Here is a 17,346-nt window from a genome sequence, read left to right as displayed (position 1 = left end):
GTTTCTTTTTATTTCTTAAAGGTGTGCAGAGGGTGATAAAGCACTGAAACAGGCTGCCCAGAGAGGCTGTGGAGTCTCTTCTGGGGAATTTTTAAACCTGCCTGGACACAGTCCTGTGCAACCTCATCTAGGCGTACCCGCTTTAGCAGTGTGGGGTTGGGGCAGACTAGATGATCCCCAGAGGTCCCTGGAATTCTGTGTTTATCTCAGGTGTGGTCTATATATACGTGGAATGTCAGATTTAGGATGTCTAGTTAGATGTGGATATATTTTCATTAGGTAAGCATGATTTCAGCTATTCTGGACCACTTTGGAGTTTACCTCTGAGATGGTCAGTAACACTTCTCCCAAAAAGCACTTCGTTGTCATTACTCTATCATATCAAACTAATTCTTTAACATCAGTCTGCATTGTATAGACAAACAGAGCCTGAACTCAATGACGTTTGGCTTCATGTGAGCTAAGGTTTCAGATATTTGTTCAAGCTATTTACTTGCTCTGCTTTGTTACTTATTTTTGTTGTATAGTTTGTTAGAGTGGTTAGGGGTTTTTTGTTGTTGTTGTTGTTGTTTGTTTCTCTGTTTGGTTAGTTGATTTGGGTTTGTTTTTTGTTTGTGTTTTGTGTTGGTCTTGGGGTTTGTTTGGTTTTTAAGAGACATTAAAGAAAAACCATAAAATCTCTCACGCAGGTCACTGTTAACAGCAAGGCTGTTTGTAGTCTGACTTGCTCTCTCTGTTCTAACATCTGCCTCATCATCTAGCTCTGATTAATAGCCAGCAGATTTGACTGCTGGTGTCTCTAGCCTCCTTAGCACAACTTTGTATAAGCTGATTCTGAGAATCTCCAGTGACATATGGACTGTTCAGGCAAGGGACAATCTCTAAGGAGGGGTCAAAAAACAACTACAATCCACGAAGCTCTTTGAAAGAAGTTTCCAGGTCTTCCTACTGATCCTGGATGCTCCTTTGCCTCTGGATTGTTTCAACAGATCAAGTTTTACATATATATTGATTGTTTTTTAATCTATTTCTCAGCTACATGGCCCAAAAAAGATAGGTATTTGTTCTGAAAGTTAGCATTCGCCTGTCATAGCTACTCTCATCGCTCAAAAAAAATTAAGGCATCTAGAATAATATATTTGCTTTTTTTCTCTCTTCATGAGAGAATTCTTTGATCTGTAGGTGTTAGACAAAACCCTTTTCTTTCTTCTCTCCACAGAATTCTCTCTTTACAAAGTGGAAAGTAATTTGCCTAATGCACCCACAATGTTTGTCTCCTTTGTGGTGGGTCTGAAGTGGCTGAAGATGTGATTATGCTTCTGTCATCAGGTTACATGGAATATAGTCTATATCTAATTAAGAGAGTATGACTGTTTTAATCTGTCACGAACTAGATCAAGAAGAAGCTTTTGCTTTGATGTTGTAAATATTTCTTCAATGCAGAAAAGAGCTTCTGTCATTCTATCCCCATTCCTGGAAATGGGTCTTGCTTTCCAACCCTCCCACTGCAATTGAGTCTACAGTTTTTACAGTATGAATGAAAGTAAGCAAACTTCAGAACTGCTTTTGCAAGTCTTCTATAGTATTTCAGTTGAAATCTCTTCCCCAAGACTGAAACATTTGTGTGTTTTTTTTCCTGTTTCAGCTCAGGAAGCACACTAAAAAAGGGTAGACAACTTCAGAACAGATAAAGAAAAGATGAGAGTTTCCATGTAGTCCTCATTTCCTATTGCCAGTGTACCTTGGTAAGGCTGTGACAAGTGCTCCAAACCTTTTGGTGTGTTCCTGCAATGCACTATCAGTTTGATAGAAGTGTGTGTTACTGAAATGTCTTTATTTTGTAAACTGATTCGTAATGTGAGAAATTTGTAGAGAGAGGCTTAGCAGAGAATGCAAATATTGTGAATAAGCAAAGAATGTTTTTAGTTAAACTGTGAGGTAGTTTCTCACTGTTATCCTTTTTGATTTGTCTGAGGAACGTGTGTGCCTAGAGTTGACAGAAATATTTTTGTTAACAGCGTGATTCTTAGACTATATTTGTTCACATGTGTGTTCCAAGTTATGAAACTTGCACTGTGTTCTTTCCAGTAAAACTTGGTGTATTTTTTCCTGAAAAAATACAAAGCCAGAAGCAGGGAAATGGATAGTAATTCTCCAAAAGGAAATCATGGATTGTAGGTATGCAAACGCTGTTCTTCACTAACAATGGATGTACTAGCAGCTTTGAAGTTCTGTTTTTAAATTAAGTTGAAGGAAGTTGATAAACAGTGAGTCAGTTTTGTTCCCTCTAGATACCCATTGATTTAATGAACCATTTAGCCAAAAGCCGTGTTTGGTAGTAGCTTGTGCTTGGTTTGTAAGCTTCCCTTCTTTGTGTAGGATGCTGGTTGTGGTGCACTTATTCTAGTCAGAATCAATTGCTCTTGGCCAAAGATGGACCAGCGTTACACTAAATGCTTTTTAGGTAAATGCTGGGGTTTAAAAAGTGTTAAGATGGAGGGGACAGAAATGCCAAAACTTCATATGAGAAATTGTGGTAATACTAATACTGCTAACAAAACTAACTGGATTTTATCAAATTTAACTAAAATTTAATATTGTCATGGACTGCCATAGTCAGAAGGCTCTTAAAAAGAGGAGCCAAAAATCTGCCCACTTCTTGTCTCTTCTTTTCCTATTCAGTACTGCCTTTGCAATAGGGCTGCCAAAGCTGTCAGAAGTCAGGATGCATGCAGGCTTAATGACTTTAGCTGTGCTTTGCAGACTTCTAGTAATACTTCACTTTCCTAAGCTTCTTAATACTTTGTATACAGATGTTTGATGTTGTAGTTAAGTGCTTCTTCTTCTTCTTTTTTTTTTGACCTGTAGAAGTAATTATTTGCTTACTTTATGTTTTTAATATATTAATTAATGTTCTTTATATGTCACATTTTTAGATTGCATGCTCATTTACTGCATGTAACTGAGTAGCTAAATACTAAATTATTCCCTCTGGCAGTTTTTTTGTAGTGCTACTCCATGCATCTAACATATGCTTGATTTTATTTTCCTCTTCTAAAATCAGTTCCATTGTTATTTAGCAATAACTTGCAGTGGTTTGTCGCGTGTTAACAAAACCTACAAATGTGACTGAATATTAAACACCAAATGCAGGTAACACAGCACCTGGCAGTGATTAGACAAATGTTGTCATTAAGAGCTGAACATGTTACAGCATAAGTAATGAAAACTAGCAGTTTTCATCTTAGTGGTTTCTAAGTAGAATGCAATATGAAGACAACCCAACAGAAATTCAGACATAATTGAAATGCAGAGTTTCTAGAGGGATTTGTGGCTGAAGTCTTTAGTCTTCTCATTTCATGTGTTCTTACTACATTTTAAAACCTGCATAAGTAGGTAATATTTCCGTATTATATATATTTGCGTATAAAACATGTATATCTTTCTATCTTAGTCTCTAAGTAGTACTGCAACAATATTTCTTCAGTTAGTCTTTGCAATTCCAAAAATGTTACTGTACATGTGACTCCACCTTTGTAGTTAGTACTTGAGGTCTTTGGCATGCACAGATTACTTACCTCACGGATAAAACAATGTTGATGTGATAAGTGACTTCTGGCATTGTGTGAGGCACATTCGAATGATTAGTAGATATCGTAATGGAAATCTCTAGCTTTCTTAATTCCATACAAGCCACCTAAGGAAATGTTTTTCCCATGTCTTGTCTAAATAGATGAGATAAATTCTTTGTTACGCTTCCACTGTACAGAGCTTTCTGGTGTTGAGGAGGGAAGTTGAAGCGAAATCTATTTTAGTGTGTCACAGTATCTAAAAATAGCCTCAAGTTTTCTGTGCAGATCTCTCTTATTTTCTGAGTAGATTTGACAGAGAAGTTACCTAGTGCTCCATTAGTACTTGAAAGATTATAGACAGCAGAGATTTAGCAAAGGATTAGTCAATTGGAGAGTGTGCATTATCCATCTAGGCTTAGAACCGTGATTGTCTCTTCAATCATTTTCATTAGTGCCTTATTCAAAGATTGAATTATGTAACAATGACGTTTCTGGGGAATCTGGTGGGAGTTTCTCTCTCCTGCTAACACTCCAAGCCAGCAAGAGGTGGAGAAAGCATTATTTTTGTGCTTTGAACTTGCAGTAAGTTTTAAAAAGGAGTAGTTAGCTAGGTGAAGAGACATGGCTTCAGTTGCAGCATCTGCATTTAGATGATAACTTAGTGTGGTAGAACTCTTGAGGAATGCAGGATGCGATACAAGAAATACATAACTATTTTAGAAGCAGCAATAGGTATTACTCCCCTTAACAAGCGGGAACTGCTTCCTGAGGGTAGACATGCCAATCTGTGGCAACATCCAGGGTAAGTATTAAAAAACAATCAGTGAGTAACTATGCAAAAACCTGTGCTCACCTTGAATTGTGCAATTTGGAAACACTGTCACCATAAAAGAGAAAGTCATTCGTAAGACAGGTAATCTCTTTTTTCTTGTGTGCTTTCCAATGGTGTATATTCTGCAGTTGTGGTTAAGTCTTCATGGTTTCATTAGAGATTTGTGCATACTTGCTGTCCTTGGCTAGTGGATAAGTGGGAGAAGGTGTGTCTATTTCAGGAGCTTGATAAAGAAAGGATAAACAAGTGTATACTTACAAGAATGAAAACTAAATACGTGTTTATTGCTCACTGCTTATCTGATGTGTCTGTGTTCATAAGCCTCCTCCTGTTTAAAGAGGTGTATTTTAATTTTATCTGTGTGAGAATCATCAGCTTCTGAAAGTGGAAAAGAAAATCATGTTGTATGTACAACTTTACTTCTCTGCTAGGAAAGATGAGTTCATCATATTTAGGATTACTTTTTCCCTAAATGAAAGCTTAAATTACTGGATGAGAGTCAAGTAAGGCTGATCATGTTCAAAACTTGAAATAGTGACAATTCTAGGTTTGTCAAAAACAATCCAGAGTGCTCTCTTATACCACACAACTTGAGTATTTAGCTTCAGAAAAATGTTTCCGTTCATAACTGTTTCCATCAAGAAATTAAGAGTGTATGTGAAAGGGGATTGTCATTATCTCCCACCTGCCCCTATATGAGTAGCATCTATGATGAGTGTCTTTGTAGCTTATCTAGTCTGTCATATCATTGTTGTCCATTAGAATGCTGTAACTTCAGTTCAGACATTGCAGAAAAGTGTGAAATGTGAGAGGGATTTGTTCAAGAGCAATTTAATATTTTTCTGCTGGATTGGAATAGTTTTGTGTAGGCAAGTAAAACTGTGACTGTTTGGATACAACTGAACTTAGATTTATCCTGTAACTTTTCCAGGAATGCAGTTACTCTAATGGTGGTAGTCACAGTAAAATTGTCTAGAGTTCTGTTGTCAACAGTTTGCAGTGTTTTATTGATGCAAGTATTCTTCAAGCTGGTCCAGAGTTTCTGGTGCCGCGTTAACAAGTGCTGTTAAAATTCTGTATCTTAAAAGAGGGTCTTAGTACGCTGTATTTGGACACAGGACACTGAAGCACTCTAGACTGTAACTTCTTTTGATTATTTGATGTAAGTTATCTACATGCCAATCTCTTTGAATTTTTCAGCCACTCTTTACATGTTGATAAAACAGTTTATGAGTGCTCTTGATACTTGAGGAACAGTGCTGGGAAGTGATGGTACATTCTTGCAGAATTCTTTGTTTTCAAGTAGGTTTCTTTGACTAGACTGTTAGCTTGCATTCTGATAATGAAACATTCTAACCTCATAGAATCAACCAGGTTGGAAGAGACCACCAAGATCATCCAGTCCAACCTAGCACCCAGCCCTGGCCAGTCAACCAGACCATGGCACTAAGGGCCTCATCCAGTCTTTTTTTGAACACCTCCAGGGATGGTGCCTCCACCACCTCCGTGGGCAGCCCATTCCAATGGCAAATCACTCTCTCTGTGAAGAACTTCCTCCTAACATCCAGCCCATACCTTCCCTGGCACAGCTTGAGATTGTGTCGCCTTGCAGGAGGGACTGCATGGCTTTCATCTACTACCAAGTGTTACTCAGAAGCAAAGTGCAAAACATGCTGCCCTATTAATACTTGTTTTTATTTCCAGCTGTCTTAATCGGGCACCTCCCTCCTTTCAGGGAGAGGTTTAGTTAATGTGATTGTTGTACGCATTTGGAATTCCAAACTGGTTAAAATGTGTTTGGATTATGTTTGGATTTACCATTCCAACAGTTTCACAAAAGCAGAAAAGCTGTTGTCATTGGACTGTAATAGGCATCCCTTTTATGCTTTCATTAAAACTTTCAGGGAACTAAAGGTTGGTAACCTTTGCCTTGATGGCAAAGTAAAATGGGTTGAAGAAAAAAGAGCTGCTCATTTTGTTGGATGCTTAGTCCATACAACTGGAATAAGCAAATTAATAACTCACTCTAGTATTAGCTTATCACTCAACTTCTAGAGGAACTCTGTCACATTCAGATAACAAAAGGTGTTTTAAAAGTATAGATGAGTATAGGGGATTGGGGGTAGAGGAGGAAATCCCAGCAAGCATAATGAGACAATTTCTAAAACCTAATACTGTATGTAGGATATAGACACCCTCATCTGTTGTCTTCTGACGGAAGAAGTTCATGTGCATATTTAACTCACTCTCTTTTTCCTCTTGGTCGTCCCTTAAAATATAGAAAAGGCAAACAACAAAAGCAGACATTAGAATGTGATGCTTTTTTGTTGTTGTCTAATAACACTTGGCATCTTCATGCAGAGACAAAATTATGGCAGCAGTGGTAGTTTGAGTTTAGCTTCCTTGTGTAACTTTCCTTTAGCCTTCACCATAGTGTCATCAGTACTGGGTCTCATTTTAGTCAATATCTTTATCAATGGTCTGAGTGAGGGCACTGAGTGTACCCTTAGTAAATTTGCTTATGCTACAAAACTGGGAGAGGTGGCTGACACCCTGTCAGGCTGTGCTGCCATCCAGTGAGATCTGGACAGGCTGGAGAGCTGGATGAAGGCTAACCGCATGAAGTTCAGTAAGTGCATGGTCCTGCATCTGGGAAGGAATAACAACAGGCACCAACACAGGTTGGGGGCTGCCCTGCTGGAAAGCAGGTCCATGGAGAAAGAGCTTGGAGTCCTGGTGGACAGCAAGTTCTGCATGGGCCAGCAATGTGCTCTTGTGGCCAAGAGAGCCAATGGCATCCCGGGGCGCATCAGAAAAAGTGTGTCCCCCTCTACTCTGCCCTAGTGAGACCACATCTGGAATACTGTGTCCAATTATGGCCTCCTCAGTTCATGAGAGGCAGAGACCTACTAGAAAGAGCCTATTGGAGAGTCACAAGGACAAGTAGGGGACTTGAGCATCTCCCCTACAAAGAGAGGCAGAGAAACCTGGGGCTGTTTAGTCTGGAGAAGACTGAGAGGACATCTTACTCATATCCAAGAGGTGGGTGTCAAGTGGATGGGGCCAATCTCTTTTCACTGATCAACAGCAATGACAAGGAGCAATGTCTACAAATTGGAATATAGAAGGTTTCACCTCAACACGAGGAGAAACTTTCTAACAGTCTTCTCCAGATTAAAAATGAGCAACACATCCCTCAGCCTTTATTCATAAGAGAGATGTTTTAGTCCCCTAGTCGTCTCTGTAGGTCTTTGCTGTACCCTCTCAAGCAGTTCCCTGCCCTTGAACTGAGAAGTGTGGAACGGGACAAGACCTCAGCAGGGAGGAGAGCTGTCCTTGACTTGCTTGCCACATTTTTCTTAGTGCATTCCAGGATACCATTAGCCTGCTTGCTGAGGACTGACCACAACTCCTTGAGCTCTATCCTTCCAATAGTTTCCTGTCCACTGTGCATTCATCTAAGCCACACTTTCTAAGATTACCAGTAAGGATGCTATGGCAGACAGTGTTGAAAGCCTTGCTGAAATCAAGATAGACAATGTCCGATGCTCTCCCCCCATCCGTCCAGTCATATCCTCATAGAAGGCTATCAGATTAGTCATCCATGGCTCCTCCGTGGTAAATCCATGTTTATTAGTTCTTATAAGCTTCTTTTCCTGCACGTGCTGTGAGAAACATGTTTCATTGTACCTTTGTTTAAAACAAAAACATCTCAGAAGTAATAAACAACTACACTGGCAGAATCAGCAGCCTGGGGAAAATGGCCACCAAGTTTCACAGTGCAATGCCTGGCAGGTGCTTACCTTTTTGAAGTTTTTAAGAAATTAATCTGAGATCAAATGTATTTTTAAAATATCTTAGAATTTTCAAGTTTGCTTTTTTGAACCTAAAGACTCCTTAAAGTCACACTTAATAAAAACAAGTAATAAAATGTGGAGTGACCTTGCAGGTGATTGGGGAAATTGGGGCCTGGAGGGAAAGACAGATCCTGGGCTGCATTAAAGGTGTGGTCAGCAGGTCAAAGGAGGTGATTTCCCCCCTCTGCTGCACTCTGGTGAGACCCCACCTAGAGCACTGCATCCAGTTCTGGAGCCCCCATTACAAGAGTGATGTGGACATGCTGGAGTGTGTCCAGAGAAGGGCCACGAGGATGATCAGAGGGTTGAAGCATCTCTGCTATGAGGACAGACTGAAAGAGTTGGGGCTGTTGAGTCTGGAGAAGAGGAGACTCTGAGATGACCTTATTGTGACCTGTCATTTCTGAATGGGCCTACAAAAAGGCTGGGGAGGGACTTTTTAGGATATCAAGGGCTAGGGGGAATGGAGCAAAGCTGGAGATGGGTGGGTTCACACTGGGTGTGAAGAAGAAGTTGTTCATTATGAGAGTGGTGAGAGCCTGGAATGAGTTGCCCAGGGAGGTGGTTGAGGCCCCATCCCTGGAGGTGTTTAAGGCCAGGCTGGATGAGGCTCTGGCCAGCCTGTTCTAGGGTAGGGTGTTCCTGGGCATGGCATGGGGGTTGGATCTAGATGACCTTTGTGGTCCCTTCCAACCCTGACTGATTCTGTGAAATTCTGCTCCTATTATCTAGAAATGGCTAATGGAGTGTTAACTAGATATTAAAAAAAAAAAAAATTAAACTCCAACCAACCAAAAAAACTCCCAAACAGCTAAGTACACACAAAAAAAACCCCACACACAAAAAACTCCAAGCAAACAAAAAAACCCAACAACAACAGCAAACAAAAGAAAACCCCCACCTAAACATGTCATGTGTATGGAAAAGATACTTTTCTTGGAAGCTTGACTATATAATTTTTTGAAGGTGGAATACTTTGGAAGGATGCTCTTTGAGGAATTAGGATGATTGTTATGGAGAGGAGAAAGTTTGTTTGGGTTTTGGGGAATTAAATGCGAGGCCGAATTTGAAAGAATTTAAAAGATTCATTACTATAAACACTAAAAATCCCCTTCCCCAAACTTACTTATAACTATCCTACGTAAGTTCTTGGTCCGTGGTTGCGAATTAAAATACAGAATGACTGAAATGAAGAGAGTCTGTAATTTGAGAGAGTTCACTGGAATCTTGAGAGATTATACAGTCTTTAGATTAAGTTTTTGTCAGTTACTCACTGTCCGGATTCTGTTCTGAGAAGTCTTAGAGTATTATGGATTGAGGCGCGCTATTTGAGCTTCCGCAGGTCCGGGCCAGGCTGGACGCTGGCTTGCGAAGGCTGGCGGAGATCGGAGCGCTGCCTGTAACCGTGCCGTCTCGCACCGGTTGTAGCTTGGTTGCTGCGAATGCCGAGCGAGTGCCGAGCTGCGCCGTGCCGTGCCGTGCGTGTAAGCAAGGGTACCCGTCAGAAGGAGAGCGAGCAGAAAGGGTAACAAGCAAAAGGGGCTGAAGTCCTCAATTAAGGCAAATGCAGCATTTTTATAGTGTTTCAGAAGAGGTGTGTTAGCCAACTCAGTCGGACTTAGGTGAACTTTACAGATTGGTACAAAGTTACAATTAATTCATACATTGGCTAATTTTTACCAAAACAACCTGTGGTACCATTCCAGGAGTCAGCCCCCAGCAGATGTTCATCAGCTGGTCACAATGTATGAGAACCAAGGTCCCTTTTCCAAAACAATAGCCTATATTCTCATTTTTGCCCCTCTGGGGGAGAGATCTTCCCAGAGGCTGTACGGCTGCTGGGACAGCAGCTGCCGTCATGCAAGCAGATGAAAGCAATATTTTGACTTCTCGATGGCTGGCCTTTATGTGAGCCACAACTCTGTGTACAAATGAGGGTTTTGCAAGAGGGCTCTGCTACCTTCCACGACAACGATTGAGATGTGTATTGGTTTTCTTTTAAAAAGAAAACAACCCAGCCAACAGATTCTACCCGTTGGCTTCTGTGTCTATTTTTGTCGAAAGTCCCTCTGTCATCTTAGCTAAACTACTCATTTTCTGTTTCCCTACACAAGATAATCAAGGGCTAGGACCTAGGGGTAGGATAGAGGAGGAGCCCTCTGACAGGGCTGCTGAATGGAAGCTAACTTGCTGCTTGTGCAGAAGAGGGGTAGCTGAGGCTGGTTGAGCAGGAAAAGGAGTAGAAAATTACTCTGTGCTTTGGGTTTCTTTGCCTGTATTTTTTGCAATTGTAGCTGTTAAGTTACCAGTTTTAAAAACTGGAGTGTGTGCATCTGTTCTTACTTAGTTATGGTCAGGAGACAATGCTCTTACTAGCTTAAATTTGTACAATTTTGTGCAAGCCAATCCATCAAATGAAGACTAAATTGAAACAAAAAGCCTAAATGCCTTGTGGAGATATCCAACAAAGGAAATCTAAGCATACTTCCTTTCTATTCTTTATTTAGTTTGCAGAAATGCATTGTTACCTTCTGCACAGGCTTGTGTGGATGTCTGATGAGGGACAGTGCTTGAATTAAAGCTTGCAGTGTTGCTGCAAGTGTAAATATTGCAGAATATCTCATTTATTCAAGGACTGTTTCCACTTGATTGCCAGGGAAGCTAAAGCAGGCCAAACTTATCAGGGAAGTATATTTTATATTTTCCCTGTCTCTAGGACTTCAGTGTCTCAGGCTTCACAGTCACTTAAATGAAACTTTGTTTTTCAGGGAGCAAACAACTGCACTGCCATCTCCTTGTGTGTGGGACTGGGAGCACAGCTGTACATCAAGCCCAAAGCATCTCACAGCAAGTGGGCAGAGACATTCAAAACCCATTGTTCCTCACAAGGTACTAATCAAGTTGTGTCAGTTACAAGTGGCCATTAGTTTAAAACAATGAATTCTTGTCATGTGCTAACTATAATGTTAATTATTTTAGCTGCGCTTTTAAAAGGTGTTAAAAACCGGCACTTTATAGTGATACATTGAAGTCAAAGCTAGTTCTTCGGGATTCCTGAAGCAACTTGAATGAGTTCACGTTGACCAAAGCCTTATGGTGTACAGCAGGCCTGCAGAAGAGGAGAGACTTCTGCAATGAACTCAGGATTCTTCTGAAGCTATCCACAGGCCTGTACCAGTTCATGTGTTAGCCAAACATTGGTAAAGAATAGATTTAATCTATGTTGGTGTCTTTAGCAAACATAAATATTTAGCATGGATTTGGGGTTAAATAAATTACTTTAAGCATAGAGGCTAATATTAATGCTTCGTGACTCAGTAGAGTCCTGGGAAACACAATAGCCACACACAGGGAAAGTTGTTTTGCTGCATATTTTCTTGTAGTACATCATTAAGGTAAATATAATCCTTTCAGCATCTTAACCTTGCTTTTGAAACCTTTTATCAAGTACTTCCAGAGAGAATATAAAATGTGTCTCTGGTGACTTGTTTTTGTAATCCATTAACAGATGACAGTTTTAAGCGAGTAAAAGGTCTTAAGCTCATGTATCACAAAACTCTAATTGGCTCATGTTTCATTCTTGAGAGATGAATAGCTGCTGTTGCTTTTGTAATATACATGTGGGTTGTTCTGCCTTTCTAGTTTATGATATACTTAACCAAAGCTGCTCATCCATTATTTTAATGTTCTGGGAGTGATGGAAGAGGATACTACTTAGTAAGACTCTAAAGGCACGATAGAAGAGTCACAAAGAAAAGGTGGCACTGTATATAAAATAATGAGCAAAAAAGCCCTGTTCATGTAGAGTGCTCTGTGTGGGGAAAACATGACACAAATACATCAGCAAACCATAGCTAGGCAGGGCTGAGGTCTCCAGCAGTCCACCATTTTCCTCAAAATAAAAAGCTTTCAAGGATATTGTACACAAACCTTACACTAGCAAGTGTGGATTACTTGCAAACCGACTTCTGAGTTGAAGAAGCACGCAGGAGAAAGGAATAGCTACATCTAGTCACTTTGTCTATGAGCTCCCAGGAGTTGTAGACCTGGCAAGTGAATGACTGGAGTGACAGTGTCCGTCTGCTTCCTCTGCGGTGATTCCTCTCAATCCTTTGAATTCTCACCAGCTTGTTTCCATCCTTCTTGAAAAACAGCACCCAAAAATGAGCACAGTACCCGAGCTGTAACCTTGCTGTTATGGAGTAGGGCTGCGGAACTGCTTTGTTTCTAGTGAGCTCATCAGCAGGAGTTTTGCCAGTATAAATAGGATGGGGAGAGGCAGAGCTTTGAAGCATAATTTTAGTGCACTAAATGACTTGGCTGAAGAACTCCAGTCTAGAGCTTTGTTTTTTAAATTATCCTCTGTAGCAGAAAAAAAAGTTAATAAGAAAGTTTTGTGCATGTTACTTGAATTCTGCTATTATTTTACTTGTTCTTAGTAAGTATAGTAATCTCCATGAGAATGAGATCTTTGTTTTCTTTGCTCTGTGGTTTTAATTCATTAGAATGGTAACAGTTGATTACCGTGGTAAAGTTTTTGATGTTCCAGGGCTTGACTTCCAGTAAGGGAAGGCAAAAATTGCTAAAAGCAGAGGATTTTTTCAGAGCCTTGCAGGAGCAGGAAGAAAGGAAGGAAATAGTTTATAAGCAAAATGAATATTGAAAAATAATGTGCTCAATGTGGTGTCTTCTGCTTAAAGTGAACAAAATGGGAATCTGGAAGAGCTTTCCTTTCAAGTGCTGATAGACACTTTTGTCTGGAGTTTGAGGAGAAAACCACTACATACTTGTTGTTTAAACTACTTTATTTAATTCTTCAGCATAACAGTACTAGCTTTTACAGCTTCTTAAATTGATAGACGTCAAAGTGATTGTGCCAAAGAAGGGTACTTCAATTCACATAGTCCACAGAAGAAGCAGAGCAAGAGAAGCCACTGTTAAGTCCTTGTTTCCCTTTAACAGTAGGTCACACTATTGCATTTGCTTGCCTTATCAGGGTAATTTTCAAGACCATGCAGTGCAGTTTAGAACACTACACACAGGAAAATGTGTTTAGAGTAAACAGAAGTTATTTCTTCGTTCTTCCTGCTTTTGGTTATTACCAAACACCTCATACTCTTATGCTGCTTTTTATCTATCATGTGATATATGCAATACATCTGTGTTTTCTAGTTTGTATAATCTTTACAAAGATGTAGCAGCAAACAAGCAGTCTTCTGCCTTTTTATCAGAATAAACCTGTGATGTGTAAGAGGTAGCAGAACTGATGACTAATATTTCAGAACTGTTAAGAAAAACATACTCTATTACAGTATTTCATGTGATTAATTTCTCTAGTGCTGTTTCTAGTTGCTCACAGTAATTTCTAGTTTGTCACAGTAATTTTTTTTTTATGATCTTGAATTTGCAGTGGGCTTAGAACTTGAATTTGATTTGTAATTGCTTCTTGATCTAAATTGTTACCTACATGATCTTAATCTTATTAATTTGAAGCATCTAGGTAAATCTTTCTAAATTTAAAAAATAAAATTAAAAAAAGCAAATTATGTGGCCAGGTGAGCCACAGAGAGTTTTGGACTCTTGATTACCCCAGAAAGAGTATGTGTGAAGTACAGGGTGCTGTTTATGTTTGGTTCCATTTTCTTCCAGGCATATCTATGTTTTCTAAAATACCAGTCTTAGAACTGCTGCTCTGAAACCTGAAAAAAAATGCATGCATAGCTGTGCACCCTTACGTTAGACCAGAGACAGCCAACATGCTGGAACCTGAACTTAATGCTGCTTAATCATAAGCTCTTCTTTGGAAGTGAAGATGAGGGGCAGAGTAATGACCACGTGACTGCTTTTTGCTAATACTTGAGTCATGAAGCATGATAGGTAACTTCAGGTGGAAGGGGACCTTGGGAGGTTTCTAGACCAATCTTTTGCCCAAAACAAGGTCAGCTATGAGATCAGAACAGGTTGCTTGGGGCTTTAACCACGTGCTTGAAAACCTTCTAGGACAGGGTTGATAAAAATCTCTCTTGCCCTGGATCCATGGCTTGGCAGCCCTGATGGGAAAAATGTTTTCTTCGTACATCTATCTGAACATCTTCTGATTGAACCCACTGTCTCCTGTCCTCCCACCATGCTTCACTGCACATGGCTGCATCTTAGTCTCCTCCCACCAACACCTGTGTGCTGCTGTTAGGTGTCCTGAAGCCATACTTTCTCATAGACGAATAAGCCCAGCTCCCTCTACACCTTGGTTTTGAAGGGCCAGTGCTTCAGGCCCCACCATCTTGATGGTCCTTCATTGGATCCACTTTTACAAGTGCCTAGACCAGTATTCGTGGCTTCTCCACTACCCCACAAGACAGAGACTAAGGTTGCTGTGCCGTATGTATGACTTAATGTATCACTTATGTAATACTGTGATACTTCACCACAGAATAGAGCTGCATGTTTGAACCATATGTAGCTCCTGAGTAATTCGAGAGTCAAAGGTCAACTACCTACACACCCTTTAATCCTGAAGGTTGAATCTGTTGGGGCCCAGCTTACTATATAAGGAAGCAGATGTAATTGGATTTGTGAATCGTTTACGTAGGACTGGGCTGACTGATTTGTGTGATTTTGCTGGCTGATGACAAATAGTAGTCTAAAGAGATTGCCTGCAAGGAAAAGGGGAAAGACTGTTTGGCAACGTGGTATTTTTAGAAAATTCTACAATGCCTTTCATCAGAGGATCATGAGTACTCGCATAGAATAAAAGCAAAATTGAAGCCTCTGTTCAGAAAGTTTAACAACTGAACTTTCTTGCGGAAATCAGTCTGCTGTTCTTCAGGGTGTTGCCTGTTTGCCATGCTGTCCAAGCATGAAAGAAAATCTGATTGTCAGAGGGACTGGTTAAAAGGGTAGATGGTCCTCTTCTCCTCCCTGCCCGAATCACAACATGGTAACCAGTCTTGGTTGCTGCAGGCAGATAACTGCTGCAGACAGGAGTAGCTGTGAGAGGCAGCTGCTTGGCTTTTATTTGCGTCTTGTACTGTAGCATTCAGTGGGTGTTCCTGCTGCTGATGTTGGAAGCAGCACAACTGCTTCCTCCAGATTAGCATTAGATAAGTTATGAAATAGGTCCTAGGTTTTGCATGACTCAAGCTGCAGCAAGTGATTTCTCTAAATTAGTGCTATACAGACCATGGGGTCAATCTGATTGCAAGCTAACCATGTCTGCCTTGATTACTTAAACTGAAAACCCCAATGGGACGTGCAGTCACTAGAAGATATTTGTATACTTGTCCAAAAACCATTACCAATTAATTTGTACATGGAAGGTTGTTTTTCTTTTTTAATCTTTTACACACCTACATAAAATTTCATTGAACCCCCCGCATGTGGTACTGCTTTGTACAGTTACCGGACATGCAGAATAGCTGATCATAAACACTGCAGAGGTCAGAGCTACACATTTATAGCCTGATTGCGTAATTTTAACATGGTGTTTGTACTCACACATTCTCTTCTTGATGCACTATACTTTCCAGGAGTGACTACAACTGTACCTGTACCTCCCACTTCCAAGGGAGACAAGTGAAAAGCCCATGCACCCATGCCTCCAAACACTCTGAAGTGTGCAGAACCTGCATAGACAGAACATAATTTTTGCTGGGTCTTTTTCATAGAATCAACCAGGTTGGAAGAGATCTCCAAGATCATCCAGTCCAACCTATCACCCAGCCCTAGCCAGTCAACTAGACCATGGCACTAAGTGCCTCATCCAGTCTTTTTTTGAACACCTTCAGGGACGGCAACTCCACCACCTCCCTGGGCAGCCCATTCCAATGGCAAATCACTCTCTCTGGCAAGAGCTTCGTCCTAACATTCAGCTCATATCTCCCCTGGCACAACTTGAAACTGTGTCCCCCTGTCCTGTTGATGGTTGCCTGGGAGAAGAGATCAACCCCCACTTGGCTACAGCCTCCCTTCAGGTAGTTGTAGACAGCAATGAGGTCACCCCTGAGCCTTCTCTTCTCCAGGCTAAACAACCACAGCTCCCTCAGCCTCTCCTCATAGGGTTTGTGCTCCAGGCCCCTCACCAGCTTTGTTGCCCTTCTATGGACACGTTCCAGTACCTCAACATCTCTCTTGAATTGAGGAGCCCAGAACTGAACACAGTACTCAAGGTGTGGCCTGACCAGTGCTGAGTACAGGGGAAGAATAACCTCCCTTGTCCTACTGGCCACACTGTTCCTGAGTCAGGCATTGGCTCACCTGGGCACACTGTTGGCTCATGTTCAGCCTACTACCTACCAGTACCTGCAGGTCCCTTTTTTCCTGACTGCTCTCCAGCCACTCTGTCCCCAGCCTGTAGTGCTGCTTGGGGTTGTTGTGGCCAAAGTGTAGAACCCTGTGCTTGGCCTTGTTAAGTCTCATCCCATTGGCCTCTGTCCATGCAGCCAACCTGTCAGGATCCCTCTGCAGGGCTCTTCTGCCCTCCAACCAATCAACACCTGCTCCTAGCTTGGTGTCATCTGCAGACTTACTGATGATGGATTCAATTCTCTCATCCACATCATCAATAAAGATATTGCTGTATCGCCCCTTTTCTGCTTGTGTTGCTGTCCAAGTTCAGTTTTGGGTAGTTTGTATGTATATTCACTTGTGATTCACAATGCTGAGTCTCGGGGCATTTAAGAGAATCAGACTAAGAAGTAGAAGTTATATCCAATTATACACTTAAAGATGCACTTTAAGCTGCAGTTTAGGGGTTTGGGTTTATTTTCCTTTGGCTTGCAAGGGAAAAGAATGGTGATGATGTCCTCCTATAAAATAGTCATTAGGTGAATTGGGTGCTTTAAGTACGTGTTTTCCCTTTTCCCTGCCACAGGAAGCTGGAACCTGTGATGTTGAAGGAGTTCCTACTCATGCTGCTAACTACACAACTATCTTGTATTTTTCCATTTTTCTTTTGAATGGCTTCATCCTCCCCTTTAACGCTTACCTATGTATCCAACTTTGGGGGGATAGCTGAGTCAAAGGGCAGAAAGTATTCAGGAAAGCCTGAAAGTCTGTTCTCTGTAGTTTAATTGCAGGATGAGTAAAC

The 17,346-nt window shown here is 40.9% G+C and overlaps 1 protein-coding gene across 2 annotated transcripts in view; it reads left to right on the top strand.

The window, feature by feature from the left end:
* TJP2 (tight junction protein 2) overlaps positions 1 to 17,346 on the top strand; it is a 74,141-nt gene that overhangs the window by 4,089 nt on the left and 52,706 nt on the right. The window contains exons 1-2 of one of the 2 annotated variants that reach the window (XM_064140392.1): positions 1,677 to 1,745; positions 11,030 to 11,150. The gene's annotated coding sequence lies outside the window, so the exon portion shown is untranslated. Of the gene's footprint in view, positions 1 to 1,676; positions 1,746 to 11,029; positions 11,151 to 17,346 lie in introns of those variants that run through there. The other variant, XM_064140397.1, reaches the window with a different exon arrangement.

Source organism: Pogoniulus pusillus, chromosome Z (genome assembly GCF_015220805.1).
Source record: "Pogoniulus pusillus isolate bPogPus1 chromosome Z, bPogPus1.pri, whole genome shotgun sequence".
Taxonomy (NCBI): Eukaryota; Metazoa; Chordata; class Aves; order Piciformes; family Lybiidae; genus Pogoniulus; species Pogoniulus pusillus.
Note: the sequence above shows the minus strand (reverse complement) of the source record. Positions and strands in the feature narration are given on the sequence as shown.